This window comes from Solanum verrucosum, unplaced genomic scaffold (assembly GCF_900185275.1).
Source record: "Solanum verrucosum unplaced genomic scaffold, falcon-dt-bn FXZP01000150.1, whole genome shotgun sequence".
NCBI classification, from domain to species: domain Eukaryota; kingdom Viridiplantae; phylum Streptophyta; class Magnoliopsida; order Solanales; family Solanaceae; genus Solanum; species Solanum verrucosum.
In genome coordinates this window covers 3,197,854-3,224,256 of record NW_026020371.1, presented here as the reverse complement: position 1 = coordinate 3,224,256, position 26,403 = coordinate 3,197,854, and the positions used below count along the sequence as shown (strand labels likewise).

General features: G+C 40.5%; 1 protein-coding gene across 4 annotated transcripts in view; it reads right to left on the bottom strand.

The window, feature by feature from the left end:
- The window catches only part of LOC125838361 (protein TONNEAU 1a-like), a 1,213,107-nt gene that overhangs the window by 200,975 nt on the left and 985,729 nt on the right, over nt 1-26,403 (bottom strand). Inside the window, exon 1 of one of the 4 annotated variants that reach the window (XM_049517435.1) lies at nt 25,886-25,889. The exons of the other annotated variants lie outside the window; for them this stretch is intronic. The gene's annotated coding sequence lies outside the window, so the exon portion shown is untranslated. Of the gene's footprint in view, nt 1-25,885; nt 25,890-26,403 lie in introns of those variants that run through there. 4 annotated transcript variants of the gene reach the window in all.

The following is a 26,403-nucleotide window of genomic DNA, read 5'->3' as shown; positions in this document are numbered from 1 at the left end:
AATACCTTAGGCTTGAGTGGAGTGGAAAAGATAAGGATATCGCCTTTGCATGTCCGCTTCGGCCTCCCAAGTAGCACTTTCAACTTGTTGATTTCTCCAAAGGACTTTAACGGAAGCCACATCTTTGTTTCTCAACCTCTTCACTTGTCTATCTAAAATCTGGACTGGAACCTCTTCATAGGTCAAATTATCTTCAACAACACCCATAACATCAAGAGGTACAATGGCATTCGGATCCCCCACACACTTCCTCAACATAGACACATGAAATACCGGATGAACCAAATCCATTTCGCTAGGCAATTCCAACTCATAAGCTACCTTGCTAATTCTCCTCATCACCTTATAAGGACCCACGTATTTTGGGCTCAACTTGCCCTTCTTACCAAAACGAACCACACCCTTCATGGGTGACACCTTCAAATAGACCCAATCACCAACTCGGAATTCAAGAGCCCTTCTCCTCACATCGGCATAGGACTTTTGGCGACTTTGGGCCATCTTCAAACTTTCTCTAATCATCCTAAACTTCTCAAGAGCCTCCATAACTAGATCTGATCCTAACAAGGCCACCTCACTAACCTCAAACCACCCAACCGGTGATCTACAACGCCTCTCATAGAGAGCCTCAAAAGGAGCCATACCGATGCTAGAATGATAACTATTGTTATAGGCAAACTCAATCAATGGAAGATGATCATCCCAACTACCCTTAAGATCCAATACACAAGCCCTAAGCATATCCTCAAGTGTTTGGATAGTCCTTTCGGCTTGTCCATCCGTTTGCGGGTGAAAGGCCGTAGTAAGCTTAACTCTCGTACCTAGACCCCTTTGAAAGGACTTCCAAAAGTGTGAAGTAAACTGAGTACCACGGTCCGATATGATGGATAGAGGAATCCCATGCAACCTTACCAAGTCATGAATATATAACCTTGCATAATCTTCCGCCTCATATGTTGTCTTTACCGGTAGAAAATGAGCCGATTTTGTCACCCTTTCAACCACCACCCAAATAGAATCAAAACCTTTTCTAGTCTTGGGTAAACCAACTACAAAATCCATATTAATTTCTTCCCACTACCAAGTAGGAATCTCTATATCTTGGGTTATACCACCCGGCCTTTGATGTTCGGCCTTGACTTGTTGACAACTATGACAACCGGAGACGAATTTGGCAATGTCCTTCTTCATGCCTCCCCACCAATACACATCCCTCAAATCTCTATACATTTTGGTGGAACCGGGGTGGATGGAGTAGGAAGAATTATGAGCTTCCTCAAGAATTTTCTCCCTCAAGCTATCAACACAAGGCACACACAACCTACCTTGGTACCTAAGGGCACCATCTCCCCCTTGGGAGAAAACTTCCACCTTGCCCTCTTTCACCAAGGCCTTCAATTCTAACAAGGAAGAGTCAAGATCTTGTTTTGCTATCACCTCATCAACCAAGGAAGACCTAGCACCATCAACAACGACCACACCACCATTACCAACCTCTTCCAACCTAACCCCCAACCTAGCCAACCGATGCACCTCCCTAGCCATTTTCCTATAACCAATATCAACATAAGCTAGGCTACCCATAGACACCCTACTCAAAGCATCCGCCACCACATTAGCTTTACCGGGATAATAATGCACACTCATATCATAATCTTTAAGAAATTCTAGCCACCTTCTTTGTCTCAAGTTGAGATCTTTTTGGGTGAAGACATATTGGAGGCTCTTATGATCGGTGAACACATCAACATGTATCCCATACAAGTAATGACGCCAAATCTTTAAAGCAAACACCACCGCGGCTAATTCAAGATCATGCGTAGGGTAGTTCTTTTCATGCACTTTGAGTTGTCTAGAAGCATAGGCTATCACCTTACCATTTTGCATTAGGACACAACCCAAGCCAACTCTAGAAGCATCACAATACACAACAAATCCCTCAAGCCCATCCGGTAGTGACAATATAGGAGCGGACACAAGTTTATCTTTCAAGGTTTGAAAACTCCTTTCGCACTCGTCGGTCCACTCAAACTTAGCCTTATTTTGTGTCAACTTAGTCATGGGAGAAGCAATAGAAGAAAACTCATTCACAAATCTCCGGTAGTAACCCGCTAAGCCCAAGAAGCTCCTAATATCCGACGGGGTCAATGGCCTAGGCCAATTTCTAATCACATCGGTCTTCTTAGGGTCCACCTTAATACCATCCCCCGATACCACATGACCTAGGAAGGCAACCTCCCTCAACCAAAATTCACACTTTTCATACTTGGCATACAACTTCTCCTCTCTCAATCTTTGCAACAGAACCCTCAAGTGACCTATATGTTCTTCCTCGCTATGCGAATAGATTAAAATATCATCAATGAAGACCACAAAAAAGGAATCAAGGTAGGGTTTAAAGACCCTATTCATTAGGTCCATGAAGATAGCCGGTGCATTGGTCAACCCAAAGGAGATGACCACAAATTCATAATGTCCATACCTAGTCCGGAAGGCTGTCTTGGGAATGTCACACTCCCTCACCTTCACTTGATGATACCTGGACTGAAGATCAATCTTAGAGAAGTGGCTAGTCCCTTGCAATTGGTCGAACAAGTCATTAATCCTAGGAAGAGGATATTTATTCTTGACGGTGACCCTATTGAGTTGCCGGTAATCAATACACATCCTAAGGGACCCATCTTTCTTCTTCACAAACAACACTGGTGCACCCCATGGTGATTGGCTAGGCCTAATAAAACCCTTCTCCAACAGTCCCTCAATTGTTCCTTCAACTCCTTTAACTCCGTCGGGGCCATACGGTAAGGGGGAATAGAAATAGGTTGAGTATCGGGGAGGAGGTCTATGCCAAAATCTATTTACCTTTCGGGAGGAACACCGGGAAGGTCATTAGGAAAGACATCAAGGAATTCATTTACGACCGGAACTGACTCTATAAGAAGGGTTTTGGACTCCACATCCCTAACCCTCACAAGGTGATAGAGACACCCCTTAGAGTCAACTTACGGGCTTTAATGCAAGAGATGAACCTACCATTGACTACCACATTTTGGCTCTCCCACTCAAGAATGGGTTCACTTGGGAATTGGAACTTGACCCTACGGGTTCTACAATCAATGGAAGCATAGTACGCATGCAACCAATCAATCCCAAGAACAACATCAAAATCGACCATGTTCAACTCAACAAAATCACAAGGCAATATTCTATGCAAGATGCAAATATGACAATTTCTATAGACCTTCCTAGCAACAATATATGCACCAATAGGAGTAGACACCTTATATGACTCACGCAACAATTCGGGCTCAACATGAAACTTTTTGGCAACAAAGGGGGTGACAAAAGAAAGAGAGGCACCCAAATCAATTAATGCATATACATCAAAGTCAAAGATTTTCAACATACCGGTAACGATGTCGGGGACTTCATCAACCCCTTGCCTCCCATGCAAAGCATAAAATCGATTATGCCTTGGGGCACCATCTTGTCGGCCCCCTCTCCCCAAAGGAACCGCATTGACACCTTGTGGACGGACCTCCTTACCCTTGTTGCGATTTCGAGGACAATCCATTGCCTTGTGCCTCATTTCCCCACAACTATAGCAAGCACCGGTATTTCTCAAGCACGGGCCACTATGACCCTTACCACACTTCAGACATACATCAATAGGACCCATACCACCAACACCTTGGGCCCTTGGAACGTCATTGGCAAACCCCCTATGGGGCGCATGAGAAGACCCTTGGCCTTGATGAAACCGGCCTCCCCTTCGACTTTGGAACTTGCCCTCAAAACGGGCCCTCTTGGCCTCATGACCCCTCCTCTTCCTCAACTTCTCCTCCTCCATTTGTTCGGCATAGACCATCAAGCGGGACAAGTCCATGTCACTAATCAACATTGTGGACCGGCATTCTTCACTCACTAGTTCGGACACACCTATCACGAATTTGTTCATTCTAGACCGTGAGTCGGCAACCAAGTGTGGAGCATATCTTGAAAGTTGGTTAAACTTGAGGGCATACTCCCTCACACTCATAGACCCTTGTTTTAAATTCATGAACTCCACCAATTTGGCTTCCCTAAGCTCAAGAGGAAAGAATCGATTAAGGAAAGCCGTTTTGAACTCTTCCCAAGGCACCACATAGTTTGCCCCCTTTTCTTCCTTCCATTGGTTGTACCATATTTGGGCCACTCCTTTTAGTTGGTAGGCCGCCAACTCCGTCTTATTTTCTGACCTCACGCCCATGATAGCTAATATCTTGTGGACTTCATCAATGAACTCTTGAGGGTCTTCATCTAACTTAGACCCATAGAATTTCGGGGGATTCATCCGCATGAAGTCACTCACCCGAGATGCCGGGGTAGGAGCCTGAGGGGCTTGGGGCCCCGTGGTTGGCTTGATTAGCCATAGCTTGTGCAAATAAAGTAAGGGAATCCCGAAGATCGCCATTGGTCGGTTGTTCCTCGGGTGCGCGGGCTCGTCTTCCTCTTGTGTTAGGCATGATCTAGCATAGCAAAGAACAACCGTTAGAGAAAAACTTAATTCAACTCTACAGCACGACTTAGAACATGGAGAAGGGAAACATTTCCTAAAACGTCTCATAGCCTCCTACTCATAGTTGTGGTGCACAACACAACCATGAATCGGACTCTAATCAACACGGTGTGTTGGACTCCGAGGATCTATCAACCTAGTGCTCTGATACCAAGTTTGTCACGACTCAAGCCTAGGGCTTAGACGTGACCGACGAATGGGGAACCCGAAGGAACCCCAAACAAGCCTCATAACATATCATTACACATCCTTGGTCGCGGAAGCAATTAAAATGACCATAAGCGATAAGCATAATCAAGGGGAAGTCGGGACTAAGGGTGCACGAGAAAAAGAGAATGATACATAAATACCATAGATGAGTCAAGCTCAAGCATAATACACAACTTGTCTAACACCACCTCTAGACATGGATACTTAGCGGGGGCCAAGACAAACTACCGGGCTCACCCTCATAGTCAACACATAACTAAAAAGGAAAAGTCTTATACATAGCAAGAGATCATAAGCAACGTCCCCGAAATGGAGGACTCACCAATAACCTCGATAGAAAATCGTATTAGCCACGCGGAGGAGGATGGTCAAGCGGTGCTCCGGTCCCTACATGGTGACATCATGTAGGCATAGAGTGTGCATTAGTACGTTTGAATGTACTAAGTATATGGGATGCAATACAATGTAACAATAGATGTACATCATAGGCAAAATGCATAATCATACCCGATAGATAGCATATTAATGAGATGATATGTATAATGATGCTTACATAAAAAAATCATATTTAGTGGGGCGTAGTACATGTGTGGCGAGTGACCATGAATATAGTATTTCCAAGGCCTACCACCCCCTTGGAGAGGCGAAAGAGGTACAAACCCCTCAATGTGGTTACTCGGGCCTACCACCCCCCGAGCTAGGGACCAAGGTACAAACCCCTCGATATGGTTATACGGGCCTACTACCCCCTGTACTAGGCAACCAAGGTACCAACCCCTCGATACGGTTTCCCGGGCCTATAACCCCCCGAGCTAGGCTTGGTCGACTCACAACATTTATATAGAGAAAATCATATACATGTGTCCATTTCATCATCATTTTAGTAATTATATATTCATCCGACTCATAGGACGTACATTGGACCTTCCATTTCCTAAGAATTCTATAAATGGACATTTTATCAAACACATGGTGGGCTACTGTTCATGTAAATAAAATCATGTATTTCAAGAGTACTAAGTCCAACCAATTCCAAAATCCATATAAATCAGCACACCAACAACATATATATATATATATATATCAACCTTCATAATTTGATCGTTGAAGCATGAAAACCATAAACATCACATAATAATTCCATTTCATGATAATATGCAAAATAGACCATAAAAGGGTGTGTAGTAGTAATTTCATACTTCAAGAGTTCATAAATAACCATAAGGACCCATAAACTTGAAGTAGAAATAGAGGATAAATGGTTGGACTTGTGGAAAGGAAGGTTTCCACAATCAAACCCACATACCTAAACTTTGGAGAATCCTAGATGAAGATTGGAATGGAGAATTGAAGCTTGAGATTGAGTCTTGAATCTGGAATTAGAGCTTGAAATGTTTGAATTTGGTTGAGGATCTTGGTGGAATTTTGGAGAGGGCTTAGAGAGTGTTTTTGAAGTTAAAAATGACTAAGTATGGGACATATCCCCTTTTTATAAAAAACGTCCCCAACACTTAGCCTCAAAAAAAAAAAAAATAGCTCACTGAAAATTGCAAATTTGCACAGACAAGTTTTACGAAAATGGTCATAACTCCCTCATCCTAACTTGGAATGAGGTGAAACCAAGTGAGTTGGAAAGCTAACTCAAAGATCTTTAATTTATTAAGTTGTGGCCCTTCCAGTTCCTTGTGTTCTAAGAGATATGCCTCTTTAAAGTTGACCCTCCAAATCACATTTTTTTGCGATTTTTGAATTTTGATACGTTTGCTCTAAAATTTGGGTTAGACCCATACCCCACTCAATTTGACCCAATGAATAAGAATATGAAGTTGAATTTCCGAAATCATGCACAGATTTTGAGATATATGGAAATTACAATTATAGGTGTTTTCGAAGCACATTCGAGCATTTTTGGGGTCGTTTCACATGAGGAGCAGGATGAGTTTATTTGTTGCTGGGCTGTCTCGTCTGTCAAGTAAGGAAGGTAAGGCAACCATGTTTATAGGTTACATGGCATAGCAAGGCTGATGATCCATGTGCAACAAGTTGAGAGGAACCAGCTGAAGGATAGAGAAAAGTTTGAGAATAAGAGGGCTAAGATATCAGGGAATGAATTCGGGCAGCAAAAGAGCAATACGAACCGGTCTTCTTTCCAACATAAGCAGAAAAGACCTGCTTTATCATCTGCTAGTGCACCTGCACCAAGGAACAAATGTGAGTACAATAGTCAGAATTCCAGAACTTTATAGCTAGACCTGCGCATTCGCAAGGTAGTAAGGCACAAAGGGGTACTAAGACTCCTGCATGTGCTAAGTGTGGTAGGAATCACTCAGGGATGTGTCGTGATGGCTCCACTGGTTGCTTCAAGTGTGGCCAGAACGATCATTTTATGAGAGAGTGTCCTAAGAGCAGACATAGTAATGGTAATGGGGGCAATAGAACCCAGTCTTCTTCAATTGCTCCACCAGACAGAGTTGCACGTAAATGGGATACTTCAGGTACTGGCGGAGGAACAAGCCGATTGTATGCTATCAATAGTCGCCAAGAGTAAGAGGATTCACCAGATGTTGTCAATGGTATGATCCAAGTCTTTGACTTTACTGTTTATGCTTTGCTAGACCCAGGAGCAAGTTTATCTTTTGTAAATCCGTATGTTGCTATGAAATTTGATGTTATTCTTGAGCAACTTAGTGAACCATTCATGTTTCTACTCTTGTTGATGAGTCTATTCTAGCAGAAAAAGTCTATCATGATGGTTCCATTTTCGTCAATCACAAGAGTACCATGGCTGATTTGGTTGAGTTAGACATGGTAGATTTTGATGTCATTCTAGGTATGGACTTCATGCTTGTTATGCATCAATAGATTGTAGAACTGGAGTAGTCAAGTTCTAGTTTCCAGTGAACCAATTATAGAGTTGAAGAGCAGTTCAATAGTGCTTAAGGGTCATTTTATTTTATACCTTAAGGCGAGAAAGTTAGTTTCCAAGTGGTGTGTCTATCACTTAGTCCGAGTTAATGACTCTAGTGTTGAGATACCTCATATTCAGTCAGTTTCAGTAGTAAGAGAGTTTCCAGAAGTCTTTCCAGATGATATCCCCGGAGTCCCTCCTGAAAGAGAGATAGACTTCGGTATAGACCTTCTTCCAGATACTCATCATATATCTATTTCGCCATATAGAATGGCACCAACAGACTTGAAAGAGCTTAAATAATAGTTAAAGGATCTCTTAGATAAGGGCTTTATTCGACCAAGTGTCTCACCTTGGGGAACTTCGGTCTTATTTGTGAGAAAGTAAGATGGTTCCCTTAGAATATGTATAGATTACCACCAGTTGAACAAGGTTACCATCAAGAACAAATATCCTCTCCCAAGGATTGATGATCTTTTCGATCAACTTCAGGGTGCCAGTTGTTTCTCTAAGATAGACCTCAGATCTGGCTACCATCAGTTGAAAGTAAGGGAATGTGATATTCCAAAGATAACATTCAAGACCCGTTATGGTCATTATGAGTTTTTGGTCATGTCCTTTGGTTTGACTAATGTACCAGCAACGTTCATGGACCTTATGAATATAGTCTTCAAACCTTATTTAGATATGTTTGTTATCGTCTTCATTGATGACATACTAATCTATTTAAGGAATAAAGAAGATCATGCTAGTCATCTAAGAATAGTTCTCTAGAATTTAGAAGATAGAGAGTTGTATGCCAAGTTCTCTAAGTGTGAGTTTTGGCTTGAATCTGTGGCATTCTCAGGCCACGTCATGTCTTGAGAGGGTATTAAAGTTGATACCCAGAAGATTGAGGCAGTGCAGAATTGGCCTAGACCCACCTCTCCAACTGATATTAGGAGTTTCTTGGGTTTAGCTGGCTATTATAGAAGGTTCCTAGATGGGTTCTCATCTATTTAATCCCCTTTGACCAAATTGACTTAGAAGACAATTAAGTTTCAATGGTCTGAAGCTAGTGAGAAAAGCTTTCAGGAATTGAAAAAGAGGTTAACTACTGCCCCAGTATTGACCTTACTAGAAGGTTCACAAGGCTTTGTGGTGTATTTTGATGCATCTAGAGTTGGTTTGGGTTGTGTATTAATGTTGAATGACAAGGTTATAGCTTATGCCTCCAGGCAGTTGAGGGTTAATGAGAAGAACTACCCAACCCATGATTTAGAATTTGTTGTTATAGTATTTGCTTTGAACATATGGCACCATTATCTGTATGGTGTTCATGTGGATGTGTTCACCGATCACAAGAGCCTTCAGTATGTGTTTACTCAGAAAGAGCTCAATCTCAGACAGAGGAGGTAGTTAGAATTACTCAACGATTATGACATGAGTATTCTTTGCCACCCAGGTAAGGCTAATGTTGTTGATGATGCCTTAAGTAGTTTGTCTATGGGTAGTACCACCCATGTTGAGGAAGAAAAGAGAGAGTTAGGAAAAGATGTGCATAGACTTGCACGCCTAGGAGTCAGGCTTATGGATTCCACAGAAGGAGGAGTAGTGGTGATTAATGGGGCTGAATCATCAGTAGTGTCAGAGGTAAAAGGCAAGCAAGACCAAGACCCTATTTTGCTTGAATTGAAGGCAAATGTTCATAAGCAAAAATTATTAGCTTTTGAACAAGGGGGAGATGACGTACTGAGATATCAAGGTAGACTGTGTACCAATAGTGGATGGACTCCAAGAGAGGATCATGGAGGAGGCTCATAGCTCCAAATATTCCATTCATTTGGGTTCCACAAAGATGTATCGTGATTTGAAAGAGGTGTATTGGTGAAATAGTATGAAGAAGGGCATTGCAGAATATGTTGCTAAGTGCTCAAATTGCCAACAAGTTAAATTAGAGCACCAAAGGCCTGGTGATTTGGCTCAGAATATAGAACTTCCAGAATGGAAGTGGGAAATGATTAATATGGACCTCATCACAGGTTTACCAAAGTCTCATAGGCAGCATGATTCTATTTGGGTGATTGTCGACAGAATGACAAAATCAGCCCACTTTTTATCGGTCAAGACAACTCATTCAGCAGAGGATTATGCCAGGTTATATATTCAGGAGTTGGTAAGACTTCATAGGGTTCCGGTCTCCATTATTTCAGACAGAGGTGTGCAATTTACGGCACAGTTTTGGAAGTCATTTAAAAAGGTTTGGGTTCAAAAGTGAACTTAACTACCACATTTCATCCTCAGATAGATGGGAAAGTAGAGCGCTCTATTCAGACTTTAGAGGATATATTGAGGGCGTGCGTGATTATTTTCAAAGGTAATTAAGATGATCACCTACCTCTCATCGATTTCGCTTACAACAATAGTTACCACTCGAGCATCCAAATAGCTCCTTATAAAGCTCTTTATGGGAGAAGATGTAGATCTCCTATTAGATGGTTTGAAGTTGGTGAAGCAGGGCTGATAGGACCAGATCTAGTTCATTAAGCTATGGAGAAGGTGAAAGTGATTCAAGAGAGGTTGAAAACGGCGCAGAGTTGTCAGAAATCCTACACTAATGTTAGGAGAAGGGAGTTAGAGTTCGAAGTAGATGATTGGTATATCTAAAAGTTTCACCCATGAAGGGTACTGTTATGAGATTCGGTAAGAAGGGGAAGCTTAGTCCCCGATATATTGGCCTTACAGAATATCCAAGAGGATTGGAAATGTAGCTTGTGAGTTAGAGCTACCACAAGAATTAGCAGCAGTTCATCCAGTATTTCATGTCTCTGTGTTGAAGAAGTGCATGGGCGATCCTTGATTGTTAATACCAACTGAAGATATTGGGATCAAAGATAGTTTATCTTATGAAGATATTCCGGTTTAAATTCTAGATCACCAAGTTCGCAAGTTGAGAATAAAAGAGGTAGCATTAGTCAAAGTCCTTTGGAGGAACAAATTTGTTGAAGAAACTACTTGGGAAGCTGAGGAGGATATGAAGAAGAGATATCCATATCTCCTCGAATCCGGAGAAGTTCCAAATTAAGGTACTAATCATTTCTTAGTATTTATTTATAAGTTGGCATGTTGTTTCGCATTTTCTTGTGGGTGTTTGAGCTGAATGCTGCATATTACACCCTTAGCCTAGTAAGAGTAATCTCATTCGAGGACGAATGTTCCCAAGGGGGAGATAATGTAACATCTCGCAATTTGAAATAGGTAGGAAGAAGCTAAGAACTAGAAATAGTCATTTTTGGAAATAATGAAAATCTGGAAATTTGTTTAAGTTAAGAAAAGTTGAGTTTTATGCAACTTCAAATAGACATAAATTCTAGCTCAGGATGAGTTAGAGGTACTTTTAGATATGGTAGGAAATATCTTGGAATGATCTTTCCAACGCCGCTGAGTTTGTGTGATTCCGAGTTTATATGAGTGAGTTATGCCTTTTAGAAGTTGGGCTGTTGGAATTAGGAAAGTCCAAATTCGAATTTTGGAAGGGTAATTTAGTCTTTTCCCGACCTAATTATTCTAATTCGTTTTTAGGAGTTTAATTGGGGTAAAGTCTGATTTTATTCAGTTAAGACATACTAATCTATTCAAGGAATGAAGAAGATCATGCTAGTCATCTTAGAATAATTCTCTAAAATTTAAAAGATAGAGAGTTGTATGCCAAGTTCTCTAAGTGTGAGTTTTGGCTTGAATTTGTGGCATTCTCAGGCCACATCGTGTCTGGAGAGGGGGGGTTAAAGTTGATACCCAAAAGATTGAGGCAGTGCAGAATTGGCCTAGACCCACCTCTCCAACTGATATTAGGAGTTTCTTGGGTTTAGCTGGCTATTATAGAAGGTTCGTAGATGGGTTCTCATCTATTTCATCCTCTTTGACCAAATTGACTCAGAAGACAGTTAAGTTTCAATGGCCTGAAGCTTGTGAGAAAAGCTTTCAGAAATTGAAAAAGAGGTTAACTACTGCCCCAGTATTGACCTTACCAGAAGGTACGCAAGGCTTTATGGTGTATTGTGATGCATCTAGAGTTGGTTTGGGTTGTGTATTGGGAGTGCCTTGGTTAATATATAGAGAGGGCAAATGAAGTTCTAATTAAAAAATGAAGATGTAACTTTCAATATTTGTAGGTCTATGAAGAAGGAAAGTGATCTCAAGTCATTATTGTGGAGCGAGGTTTTGATATGTCTATTGAAGAGAGGTTGGGTTTTGATGCACTGGCAACAGTAATGATGATTTTTGAGGGTGATGGTATTGAAGACTATGATGAATTAGTTGCCGCAGTTGATAGGTTCGACTTTCGTTGTAAGCCAAAGAAATTGGAGCTAGATATGAAGATTCGCGACTCTCCACCCGCAAAACCGTTTGTTGAAGAAGCTCCAAAATTGGAGCTAAAGGCTCTACCATCGCATTTGAGGTATGTATTCTTGGGGAGAGATGTTACTATACCGGCAATCATTGCGGCAGATTTGAGTGAGGTACACCTAGAGGCATTTGTTTCTGTGTTAAAGAGGTTCAAATAGGCTATTGGGTGGACTTTTGCGGACATTATTGGGATTCCTCTTGGCATTTGTTCTCATAAAATCCAACTCATGCCGGACAGCAAACTTAGTATTGAGAACCAAAGTAAACTAAATCCACCTATGCAAGAGGTCGTTAAAAAGGAATTCATCAAATGGTTAGATGCTGGAGTCATATACCCTATTGCAGATAGTATTTGGGTCTGCCTTATTCAGTGTGTACCTAAGAAAGGTAGGATTACAGTGGTTCCTAATGCAAAAAATGAGCTTGTTCCGATGCGGCCATGTAACACCCCAAAAAAATTTTGAGCTAAGAATCGAACCGTTCTTCATAGTGAGTGAGATTTTACCAAGGAATTAAAAATTTCTTTAGTGTTAAGGTCACTAGATGTAGCACCTTGAGTTCCAAGAAGAACTAAAGAGAGTTCATTCAAGTCATTCCTAAGCTCCTTTAAGTTTTGGGTCAACTTCAAACGACCATAAATCTTAGTACATGATGATTTAGGTGTTCCATATGATGGAAAATGAAAGTTCTTTGAATTATATTTCCAATGCCACCGAATTTTCTAAGTTTCGAGGTTGGATGAGTGAGATATGCCCTTTTGAAGTCGGGTTGTCCAAATAAAGAAAGTTACCCGAAAATAGTAAGGGGTATTTTGGTCTTTTCCTTACCCAATCAGATTTAATTCATTTTTAGTAAGGTTTTGAGGGTCTAATACTATTAGGTTCATTTTTATAATCCTAATAAACGCCTAGAGTTTTAGTTGAGAGTTCAAGAAGAGAAAAGAGGAGAAAAGAGAAGAGGATCAAAGGGTTCGTCCAGAGTCTTGCGTTCTCTTTCGGATTTTCGCCATGGGTTTGATCCCTAAGAGGTATGTAAGCTTCCATAGTGTTGGGTTTGTTCACCCACACGCCAATCATGTTAATTTCAGTGTTGAATTCGTTTTAGAAAGATGAAGGCTTAATGTTCTTGAATTATGTTCTTGAAATTGGCTTTCGTTCTTGAGTTAAGATGAGATTGATGAGTTCTTGAGGAAATCGAGTCGATTTTAGAGTTCTGTTTGATTAGATTCTTGAGTACATGTATTGGGTATTTGAGTCTATAGAGAAATTGAGAAGAAGAATCGAATTTAGGCAAATTGGGGTTAGAAAATGAGGAAGAAAAAGTTGGAGAAGGAACAGGTACCAGGTCTGCATCGTGGACCTGTTCCTTCATTGTGAAATTTTTTCTCTCCACATCGCGGAGAGGTCGCAGACTCCACTGTTTCAAAAATTATTTCGACCAAACATTTTAATTCATCTCCGTATCACGGACTTCCTCCCCAAACAGTGTTTTTCAACCAATTCTCATGATTAACTATCTAAAAGCACTCCTAAACATCACGAGATCTTTCCTATAACAAATCACAACCTTGAATTCACAAATCAAATTAAGGTAGAGTTGAGAGTCAAATTTTGAGAGTTCTTTCGAACATTTTTGAGAAAGTCTTTTTGAGGAGTTTTCTACAATTTCTAGTAACTTGTTTCAAGACTCAAACAAGTGAGTATGAGGAAGAGGAAAATGTATTCATGAGTCTACTTGGTCTTCATGAGATCCTTCATATCATGAAACGTAACTTTTGAATTCATAATTCATATTCAAGAGAGAGTTAAGACTAGAGTTCAAGAAAGTCTTTTACTTCAATTGTGAATCCTTTGAGATCGACTATCGATTTGAGTTATGTTTTGAGTAAGTAAGTATGAGAATGAGAAGACTAGTATTCATGAGTTCCTTATTGATATTTTGACCCTTAAGTCGGGTCGTTCATGCCCATAACTTCTGTATGAACTCCATCAGTTGGGTACCTTTGAGAGGAGTAGTATCTTGAAGTTCTAAGTCTTGAGTATTGAGTTCATAATCCCCTGTGAGATTATATTTCTAATCATGGGACTATTTCATGTTACCCATGAAGTCCTTGAGTTGAATTGTTCATGCTCATAATTCAGCATGAACCCTATAAGTCGAACAATCTTGAGATAAGAAGTATCATTGAGCCCTTGAGTTGAATAGTTCATGATCATAATTCCGCATGAACCCTCTGAGTTGAGCAGAATTGAAATGAGTAGTATCATTGAAGTTCTTGAGTCCCAAGTATTAAGTTCTATCTATGGTTATTGAAAACCTTGCATTTCGTCGTTCACGTCCATAATTCAGCATGAACCATATTTTGAGAAGTCTTTTACAAACGTTTTAACTTTGTTTTAAGACTTAAGCTTTGAGTTGATTAAAGAGTAAGAGTAAAGTTCATTTCTTAAAATGATATATGGGAACTAAGTATTCCCAAGAGTAAATATTTTCACATTTAAACGAGGAGGAAACTGAGATTTCCAAAAGAGTTTTAAGCAGTTTGAGTAACATCTCTTTTCAGAGAAAGATTTTGAGTAATAATCTCAAACCACAGAAAGAGTTATGTTTTTAAACATATGAGCTGAGTATTTTGGGAGTAGTATTGAGCACCGATATAGGGACGAGTTTGAGTTCAGATAACTCACTTCTCCATAAACCATGTAGCCATCATGGGTAGAAAGGATCATACTTTTTAGATGACTCCTTAGTGTTTTTTAGCATAGACTAGTGGATCCACTTAGTTAAGGCATTCTATATGATGGCAAAGTATAAGACAGTTATGCCAGCGTGGGCAAGACGTTTTATCATCACTTAGGCTCATAGTGGTGGTTGTTGGTTAGAGAAAATCCCACAAAGTTATATTGTATTTTTATATACACATTGAGTATTATTGTATTTTTTAATACATTGAGTTGCTACCTACAGTTTTACATCTTTCCATATATATTGCATCTTTTACTATTGCTTTATCCTTGAGTATCTTGAGTTGATTTGTGCTTCATTGTGTCGAGTACCTTATTATTGAGTTTCACTAAGTTGGGAACCTTATTACTGAGTTGAGTATTTTACCCTTGAGTACTTCTGAGTTGAGTAAGTTTGAGTATCCTTGAGTATTCATTGAGTCTAGTAAGTTTGATAAGATGTAAGTATGTTTCCCTTTTTATCAAGTTTCAAGCTTATGTTATGCTTTAGAATTCCCCTTACATGCTCGTACATTCCATGTACTAAGCCATTTGGCCTGCATCCTTTCATGATGCAGATTCAGGTATTCAGGATCATTAACATGAGCTTCGTTAATACCACATGGAGTTTGAGTTAGCTATGGTGAGCTTCCTTGCTTCTGAAAGATTGCATTTACTTTTCAGTTATATCAATTGTTAGAATGTCGTGGGTCTTGTCCCGACTTCCATCTTTATCAATTAGAGTCTTCATAGATAGATAGTAGAGTTTGAGAAGTCTGTTTCATTTATCTTATTAAATGTATTAAAGACTTGAGTTGCCTATTGTTGGCTAGTTGAATATTCTATTTTTATTCAGAGTTATTCATTTGAGTTAATTTCATGAATTTTATTTAGTTTTTAAGCTTTGTATGCTTGAGTTAATCTTTTGCTTGTAGTCAGCCATGATGAGGGTTTGCTTGGGGACCAGCAATGGTTCTCGAGTGCCAACCACGTCCAGGGTGTAGGCTTGAGTCGTGACAGCCAGTGACTGGATGGAGAGTATGCATAGACTACCGCAAATTGAATGATTGGACAGAAAAAGATCACTTCCATATGGCGTTCATGGATCAGATGTTGGATCGCCTTGCTGGTAAGGGTTGGTATTACTTTCTTGATGGGTATTCAGGCTACAATTAGATCTCCATATCTCCAGAAGACCGCCTTCACTTGTCCTGATGGGACTTTCGCCTTCAAAAGGATGTCATTTGGGATGTGTAATGCTCCAGCAACCTTCCAGCGTTGCATGATGTCGATATTTTCATATATGGTGGAGGACACTATTGAGGTATTTATGGATGATTTCTCTATGGTAGGTGACTCGTTTGATGGTTGTTTGATGCATCTAGATGAGGTACTGAAAAGGTGTGAAGAGTGCAATCTTGTGCTCAATTGGGAAAAGTGACACTTCATGGTGAAAGAGGGGATAGTTCTGGGTCATCAGATTTCTGAGAAGGGTAATGAGGTTGATATAGCTAAAGTTGAGGTAATAGAAAAGCTTTCACCACCTATCTCTGTTAAAGGTGTGAGAAGTTTTCTTGGGCATGCAGGCTTTTATCGGAGGTTTATCAAAGATTTCTCCAAAATTGCACACCCATTGTGCAAACTGCTCGAAAAGGAGTGTAAGTTTGATTTTGATGCTGCTTGTCTGAGAGCATTTGGAGAGTTGAAAGCAAGGCTAGTTTCCGCACCTATCATTATTTCACCGGATTGGGAGAAATCGTTTTGAAGTGATATGTGATGCAAATGGAGTAGCCCTTGGTGTGGTATTGGGACAAAGGCGAGCTAATATTCTTCATCCGATTTACTATGCCAGCAAAGCTCTAAATGTGGCTCAAAAGAACTATACGGTAACTGAACAGGAACTCCTTGTTGTGGTTTTCGCATTCGAGCAATTTTGATCCTACTTGCTTGGTACTAAGGTCATAGTGCATATTGACCATTCTGCATTGAGGTATTTGATGGCTAAAAAGGATGCAAAACCGAGGTTGATTAGATGGGTATTATTGCTGCAAGAGTTTGATTTTGAGGTGAAAGATAGAAAAGGGACAAAAAATCAAGTTGCCTATCATTTGTCCAGATTAGAGGAGGAATCTCTGCTCAAGTTAGGAGATGAGGTTGAAATTAATGATGCATTTCTAGACGAACATGTATTGGTTGTTTCTTATGATCTTATTCCTTGGTTCGCAAATTTTGCTAACTACTTGGCAAGCGATTTCGTTCCATCAGATTTGTCATTTCACCACAGGAAAAAGTTTATGCATGATGTGAAAAAGTTCTTTTAGGGTGAGCCTTACTTGTTTCGTATTTGTGCTGATGGGATTATTCGTCGTTGTGTGCCCGAGGTTAAGATGATGAGTATACTAGAGGTGTGTCATTCATCGCATGTTGGTGGGTATCATAGTGGTATTCAGACTACTCATAAAATCTTACAGTGTGGGTATTACTGGCACACCATCCACCAAGATGCTCATGATTTCGCCAAGTCTTGTGACCGTTGCCAAAGAGAAGGAGGAATTTCAAAGAGGCAAGAGCTACCTATGAATTCGATATTGGTAATTTAGTTATTTGATGTTTGGGGCCTTGACTTTATGGGTCCATTTGTCAGTTCACATGGGATAAAGTATATTCTTGTTGCGGTTGATTATGTGTCGAAGTGGGTGGAAGAAATTGCGCTTTAAAACAATGAGGGTAAGAGTGTCACCGCATTCCTGAAAAAAAGTATCTTCTCCAGATTTGGTACACCTAGGGAGATCATCAGCGATGGAGGTTCCCACTTTTGTAATAAGTTGTTCAAGGCGTTGCTAAAGAAATATGGAGTTTATCACAATATAGCTACTCCTTACCATCCGCAGTCTAGTGGGCAAAGTTGAAGTGTCAAACAGAGAGATAAAACAAATCCTTGTAAAGACTGTGAATGCCAATAGAACGGATTGGTCAAGAAGGCTTGATGATGCTCTATGTGCCTATCGCACTACATTCAAGACTCTCATAGGTATGTCCACCTACCAACTTGTATATGGGAAGTCATGTCATTTGCCGGTAGAGCTAGAGCATAAGGACATGTGGGCGCTAAAGAAGTTGAATTTGGATTTAGGTGCCGCATCGAGTCAAAGAGTGAATGACATGAATGAGCTTGATGAGTTTCACCTAAAATCTTATGAAAGTTCAGCCTTGTACAAGGAGAAGATAAAGAAGTATCATGATCAAAAGATTGCAAAGAGTGAATTTGTTGGGGGTGATCTGGTGCTTCTATTCAACTCAAGGTTGTTCTTGATTCCTGGCAAGCTCAAGTTCAAATGGACCGGACCATTCAAAGTCACTCAAATATTTCCACATGGTGCGGTCGAGCTCGAAAACAAAGAGGGAACAAGGTTCAAAGTGAATGGGCAGAGGATCAAGATCTACATGGGGAAATCAGAGAGTGTGCAAGAAGTGATTGAGGTATAATATCTTGATGAAGTTTGAGTAATCAAGGTGTTTGCATCGTGGCGCGACGTTAAATCAAGCGCAGCCTAGGAGGCAACCTAAGATGTACAATCTAGCCAACTATATGTTTTTCTTTTCGATATAGGAGTTTTCTTCGTTTATTTTGATTTTTGTAGCTCTTTAGATAGGTGTTTTATTTTTGTATTAGTGTTGGCTAGATATAGAATAGGGCCCGTGTCTAAAAAGTGTCCAGAAAATGTAAAAAAAAAAAGTTCTAATGGTTGCTACGTGTTCAAGGACGAAAAGCAAAATCTGCAGAAAAAGGTTGTGCAGTGGTCTACGGACCCCATCGATGGTTCGTTGGTTAATCCACGAATAGCGAATGGCGTCCGTAGATCCCAGGTAAGTGCTCTAAATTTTTCCAAGTGTCAGAGTCACCCACAGACCAAACCTACGATCCGTAGGTTGACCAACGGACCGTAGACGGGGTCTCGTGGGTCCAAAACTAGGGTTTGCCTGACTCGACTCAGACCCCTTATAAAATAAAACCTTTCATTTTTTAAACACTTCCCACGTCCATATTCTTCCCCCCAACCATTTTTAAGCCTTCTAAATCCCTCAAATCACTCTTATAACTCCTATATCAATACCGACATTAAATCCCCAAATCCCATTTTCTCTCCCAAAATCAATCCCCACTTCTACTCTTCCTCCTCAACAATTCTAAAGTCCGAGTTCGGTGTTGAAAGGCTAGCAAAGGGTCACAGATATCGTTGCAACACACATTCATCATCGGTGATTACTTGTAAGGTATACAGATTTCTCCCAAACTTTGAATTACTTCATTGTTTCAATTGAAATCACATCGATGAACTTGACCTTGGGTTGTCAGTTTCATGTTTGAATGTTGAATTATAAATTAGAAAAACCATTGGAATTATAGTATGTGAGTGTGCAGTTAATTAAAATCGAATAAATCAAGTAATAGGCCGAATTGGAAGTTTTGACTTAGGGTTCATATGTTTCGGTTTGATAATCTGTTACATTTATGTCAATGAGACCCTAAGGATGATAAACAGCCAAATTACATGTTGCAATGCATGTGTAGGCCTAATTTTTGTGAAATTATTGAAAGAAAAGACATGAAATTGAAAAAAGTTATGAAACCTGGCAAAGAACTGACCCACGAGACCCCGTCCACGGATCGTAGGTCACCCTACGAACCGTATATAGGGTCCTTCGATCAATAGCACAAAGAGTTTTCACTAAGTGTCGAACCACGGTGTGGACTACGGTCCGTCGTTCCATCGACAGACCGTTCTGCAAATCCGTGGTTCCCACATGAGAGACCCAATTTTGGGTACTCTGACCTACCAAAGGGACCCACGGGCCATCGTTCCATTGACGGACCATTGGTACCCACCGTAGGTCGACAGTTCAGCTATTGTCCAAGAAATTTTTTATTTTTTGTTTTGGTCCAACACTTGTTCTAAAATTATTCCACAAGTATTATTACCCTATTTTGGCACTAACTAAGCTTCCATAGGTACCATGTCCCCGAAGCAAGTTCCGACCTACGCCGCCACGGGAAAATCAAAATCTGTTGCTCCCTCTTTTAAGCTACTCGATAAGGATACGGATGGGGAGTACATTCCACCTCCCACCTCCCACCAGGACCTCCCCCACTACTCCACGCACTACACGAAACTGAGCTCGGCAGGTGAGTTCCAACGTGGTCACTACCCCAGTTTGGCCACACAGATCGAATCACAGGCTAACTTAGAGTCCCCATCCGAATCCGGATCCGGCTCCAGCCCCAGTGGCAGCACCGCCTCTCCATACGAGTATGACAGTACATAAGATACCCTAGTACCCCCTTCCTCCCCCACCCCATTTTAAGCCTCCAACGGTTGCTACAGAGCCAAACAGGTGGTGTGTGGAGGGCCAGTACCAGATTTACACGGATGCTCACATTCTAAATTAGCGTGATAAGATGGCCAGGTTAGTCACAGAGGAGCGTCGGGTTCTCGTAAGCAGCCTCCACACTGCTCCAGTCATCCACGATCTCTTTCAGAGGCACAGGTGTAAGTGGATGGCACAGGGCCTAGGGTCCTATAGAGAGGATATAGTCTGGGAGTTCTATGCATCCTATGCGGCCACCGTGAGAAACTCCATCAGCAAACGGGCCAAGGCCGCACCTCATCCTCCACTTGAGGCCACACTAGTACAGGGTTGCACTATTGACATCTCTGAGATCACCCCCCCCGCAGGTTTATCTATGGCCCAGAACATACTATTCCCATCAATACAACAGAGTTTGACTATCGGATGGGAATTATTTAAAGCGGGTCATTTTAGAGGAATGCCAAGCAGAGAGAGTCCCTTGTGAGATGGGTGGTACGACATATTGCTACGGACGTAGAGCGCGCTAAGTGGGTCCAGACTCTGAGCCTGAGTATCAAGAAGGCGACACTGAGTTTTGCTGCTAAATTCTTTTGGCTGCTGGTGCGAAATCGTGTGTCCCCTACTCAGGCAGACAAGTGGTCACATGGGACCGAGCAGTGATGGTTGCAACTATGGTAGCGGGGCTTGAGATAGATTTTTCCCATATGTTGATTGTGGAGATCCATGAGAGGGCCTTTAAGGCCACCACCATTTTTCCCTTCATGTGCCTCATCTTCTAGGTATGCAGGGATACATTTGTACCAGTATGGCATTGCGATCGGTTGCTTCAGGAAACCAAGACTTTGGATCTCGGCCTTATTCGGGATGAGGCCAATGTAGTTGCACCTCATAGGGGGTCACATTTTGAGGTGCCACCGTTGGGAGATGATCTTGTAGAAAATGTGGAGCAGATGCAAGATGATGACACTGCCCCTCCACCCACTACATCAGATGCCCAACCTCCTCTGTCTTCGGCCGCCAGTCAGTCCCCTAGCTCATCCAGAGCCACTCACTCTTCACGTTTCACCGCCATCCTTCTATCCCGAGTCCAGAAGCTAGAGAGGCAAATGGCCATATTGCTTCTGTATATGAACTCATGGATGCAGCGGTCTATAGCAGAGTTTGAGGTGAGGATTAAGCAGATGATAGAGCAGAAGGCTCAGGCTGTTCATAAGCGCTTGGATGCCTTTGAGTTACGTATGTTGGAGAGGCCATCCCCGACCGTTAATGTGTCCACCTTCCAGTAGGAGTTGGCTAGACTCCGTGCTAATATTGATACACTCATAGCCCACAGAGACTGAGCCAGAGTCTGCCCCTACTGCACCGGTTGATGAGGTGGTGATGACTACCTTATTCGGCGATGATATGGCGCCACTAGATTCTTCATGTGTTGTTGGGAAGCACCCCCACGCCGATCGTACTTCTAATGATGCTGAGGCCTAGAGATTAAAGAAGAAGGAACGCCAACAGTTGGAAGAGGCCACGACGGTGTCGATACTAGACGAGGAGATGAGACAGCAGTGAGCCAGGAAGATAGGTGTTGACCCATCCAGCGGTGTGAGCACTACTAAGGGTGTGGAAAGAGTTGATATGAGCACTACTGAGAGTGCTCGAATAGTATATAAGAGCGTTACTGAGGGCGTTTTGAGTGTTGATCCAGCGGGCTCCGGGAAACCAGACCCACCCACTTCTTGAGTGGTCTTCGGCGCATATGCGCCACAGGGTTACTTCACCCGATCCTCTACTTTTGATTTTTTTGTGCATTAGGTACAATTTCACTTTATTTTGTTGAGGTGGGGTAAATGGATTGTGAGTGATAGGGTGAAGTTTGAGTAACCCAACTCATAATCCTCTCTAGAGTTTTCTTGCCTGTGTTCTTTTTCCCCAAAAGACTGTTTTAGCTTATGTTGAACTGGTATGTTTAGGAATGTTGTGTAGAAGTAAGTAGAAAAATGAAAGCATGATGGCATAAAAAGCATAAAAAATGATCCCCATCTAAAAAGTGTGAAAATGTGCTAGATTTGTAGGCATGATTAGTTGAATATGTTGGATCTCAATGTGACATGATAAGGAACAAATTTGACCTCATGACTTAAGCTAAAACTTGAATTGGGTAATTGAATAATCTAATAATGAAACAATGTGTCAAGTGTGTGTGAGGAAAGATTGAATGTTCATACAGTGTGTGCCAATCTAGAACTTGCCCCGTTGGTCCTGCTAAGATAATCTAGGCCAGAAGTTAGGAAATGATCATAGGCCCTTGTTCAAATAAGTCCACTCAAGCCTAAAATGATCCAACCAAATGAAATCAATGTTCCCTTTGATCCAAATGTTTGAGCCTAACATAGACCATTTTTTTCAATTCACCTAACTTACCTTCCCTAAAATAATAGTTTTAGCCCCGGTCCATCCTTGAACATGTGCACCTTGACTTAGGCCAAAAGCCTAAGTTGAGGATGGCTGATTCAAAGCTTACCTTGATCTTGGCCCTAGTCCGACATCGGATATTGTGCACCTCAACTCATGTTAAACACATAAGTTGAGGCTGGCTATGAAAAAGGAAATCGAAAGAAAAAGGGTATGCAAAGAGTTTTGTGTTGAAAAGAGAAACATAAAACAAAAAGATGTGACTTTGTGCAAAAGAAGCAAAAGATGAATAACAAAAGTGCTGAAAGAAATAAAGAAAAAAAAGTAGAAAAAAAAAAGAAGAAAGTGAAAAAATAAGAGCCACAAAGTCAAAAGTCACATATGTGTTGAAAAGGGTCAAGGGAAAGAAAGTAAAATGAAAGGATGTCAAAAATAGGTTGAAAAAAGAGGTAAAAAGAAAAAAAAAAGGCAATGTAATGTCAATAAGGACAGAAAGTCACTAAAAAATACCCAAATGTACCACACCTGACCCTGAGCCTACGCTACAAGCTAATAAAGTCCTATAGTGATCCTAGCAACTAGTTTGGAGAGTCTAAACAATGAAAATAAGGGCAATTTTATGGTATTGAGCACTAATTGTACTTTAATTCACTTCTGAGCGTGAGTGTTGAATGAATCCTAAAAACATGAAAGACATATCTATTGTATGTGAAAAAGCATTTCTTTTGAAGTGAGGACACTAGTTACATTGTTGGAGAATTTGATACCTTGGTGATTGTAAAAGGTGTATGTAACACCCCTAAATATTAACCTAGAGTCGCATGTCGATTTACCATTGCGTAATTACTACAATATGTTTTATTCTCATTTAGAGAACTTGAAATGTTGTGATAATTGCTAACTTGCTTAACATAAATTGTGATCGTATTTAAGGGATTGTGATGGGGTGTTTAGGTAATATCCTCATTAGAATTATGTATAACTTTAAAAGGAAGGTGAGGGATATACATATAGGTATATATGTATGCTTTTTGGGCAGCCAACATTTTGTTTGGGCAGCCCCTTTTGGTGACATATGTACAGGTGATAAGTATCACCTTTGTAACTATATATTTTCACACCTCCTTCAATTAAATTCATTTCCCTCAAGTCTAAGAACATTAGAACCTTAGCTAAACAGATTATTCTTCAAAATCACAAAAAAAAACTTGGCCCTTTTTGTCTGGAATTCAAGAACACACTTCTTGTTGGTAAGTGACAAAATCTGTTTCTGAGATAGGTAGTGTTTGGTATTTTATGCATATCTCTCGCTATAGAACTTAGTTTACAGTGAATAAATATGATTTGGAAAGCTAATTCGAAGACCTACAACTCTTATATTTATGTAAAACTCTGATTTAGCTGTTATGGATTCGAAATATGGGACGCAACATAGGGCAAGTTCTGCCCAGATTTCGGAAATTTAAATCCTGGATGATCAGCTGTTAGTGTTTTGAATATATCTTTTTGTACAAAATGTATTTTGCGGTGATTCTTTTTTGTTTGCAATCTTAAGAGATGTAGCTACTTCTTTCATGAAGGTTATAAAGTCTAGTTTTGCCGTTTTCCTTTTCAAATCTAAGTTGCGACATGAGGTACTAGGCTGGCCAGAATCACTGTTTTGGCAGCATAGTTGTGTTTGTACAGGCTAATCTTACTTGTGATGATAATCCCGTTTTACATCAATATTATTGAGCTTCTAGGGATTAAATAAGTTATTTAATTGTATTTTAAAGGTTGTATATACTCGTGAACAAGTTGAGGACCTTGATACATTGGTTGGTCTACGGTTTGAACTATTGAAGTTGTGTTGGACTGTTTCTTTGCTAAAGCACTGAGGTTTTGTATAAACTTGTACTTGCACTCTTTTAACTGCTGAAATTTGATCTTCGTACCTTGGTTACCTCTTGTCACTTTGCATTATTGTGTTGGTATCCTTCGCCAACTTGTACGGATTGTTTGATCACTTGGCACTCATGTTGGGACCTTGTCCTTCTTGTGGCTGTGACTTTGTCATTATTTGCATGCCTCTTGATTCAGATCATTTGCCATCTTGACTCTGGATTTTTAGTCCGTCTTAAGAATGGAAGTTGTCCATTTTTAAGTACGAACTAGAAAGCCATTTTTAATATGGTTCTTGATTCTCTTGATTATTGGGCTTTGACCCTTCTTGATACTTGTTTGTGCTTGGTGTGAAGACATGATGTACATATTGGCCGAGCCTTATTATTGAATCTCTTGGAAATTTTTGCTATGAGCGTTCTTGACATTTGGAACTTTAAATATCGAACTTGATACTCTATATATATTGTTTACTTGATTTATTTATTATGTTCGAGTATTTTTCCCATGACTTGAGGAAGTTAACTTGGTGAATCTAATGGCTCCGAACCTATAGTTTTGCACCACTAAGCTATATGCTTAGCGATAGTTGTTTCTATCGTAGGGGAATGATCGAGTGGATGCATGAAGCTGGCCATTGGAGATGGAAATTTTGAGAGCCTTAAGGAAGATCACATTTATATATAGGCATCTATATTTTGTATAAACCTTGGGACCTGTACATGATCTATGTGTTGTATATTTACATGAAATTTTGAGGACTAATGTGATCATGTCACCATGCGTTGTAAAATCAGTACGGCTATATGTTTTGTTCTTTTGGGGTGTGTAAGCCCAAGTATTGCAATATACTAAATTTACTATTTGTTTTGAATATTTGTGTGAAGCATGAACGGGCTGATTTCGGTACTCGAAAATGGGTAATATTCTTGTTATTTCATCCTTAAGTGTGAAGATAATATATGCATGAAAAGCTCATCGGTTATTTGCTTAAATTATTTTTGGGAGGGTTTTTTCGTCATAAGTTGAAATTTCGTGTCATATCAATTTTGTCATCACATAAATGTTTAAATGGACAAGATGCACATCCTTATCTATTTTTTTTCCTTTATGAACCTAATCCCTCTACTAAACTATAATCAGTATGGCCATAGTAAATCTCTTTTAAATGTCACAAGTATTTAAGTAGTTTTCTTGCCTAAGTTGTAGTATCCTTTCGAAAGGGTCGTTACAAGTGTTGGTATCAGAGCCTAGGTTAGTGGTTCTAGGACTTTTGTTGTGACTTACTTGTATACTTGTTCGCATTTGAAAAAGGTTCTATTTGGATTATTTGTTCACTTACATGGTTTATAATATTTTTTTATCGCATGTAGAGTGCACATGCATGATGTACATGTCCCTAACGCAATGTGATCTTCCCTTTTGAAGGATTAAGTTATGGCCTCTTCTTCTGACCGACCAATGGAAGCTGATCGTGAAGGGTCGGGTAACTCTTTGCCCCAACCTCATGCACTAGAAGAGGTTGGAGAACCTTTCTCGAATCAATATGTTCCCCACACTAGTGGGTCTGAAGTGGGAAACCATCAGGGTGTAAGAGCGGGTTCACATCCTCAGATGAGTCGTGGTACTCAAGCCATGAATCCTCATTTTCCATAAATGGCTGAATTCTTCCACCACATGGCTGAAGCGATGCATGATCCCAACGTGATTGACTTTGAGAAAATGAGAAAAATGGGTGGAGTGGAGTTTGAAAGCACCGTTGATCCCACTGATGTTGAACAATGGCTGGAGCGTATGGAGAGGGTGTTTGGGCAGTTGGAATATTCTGATGTTGCCAAATTTAAGTATGCTATTTCACTATTACATAAGGATGCTTACGATTGGTGGGTAAGTGTTCCAAATGCCAAGGTAAAACCTCATGTTCTTACTTGGGATGATTTTCTTAGGGAATTTCGTATGAA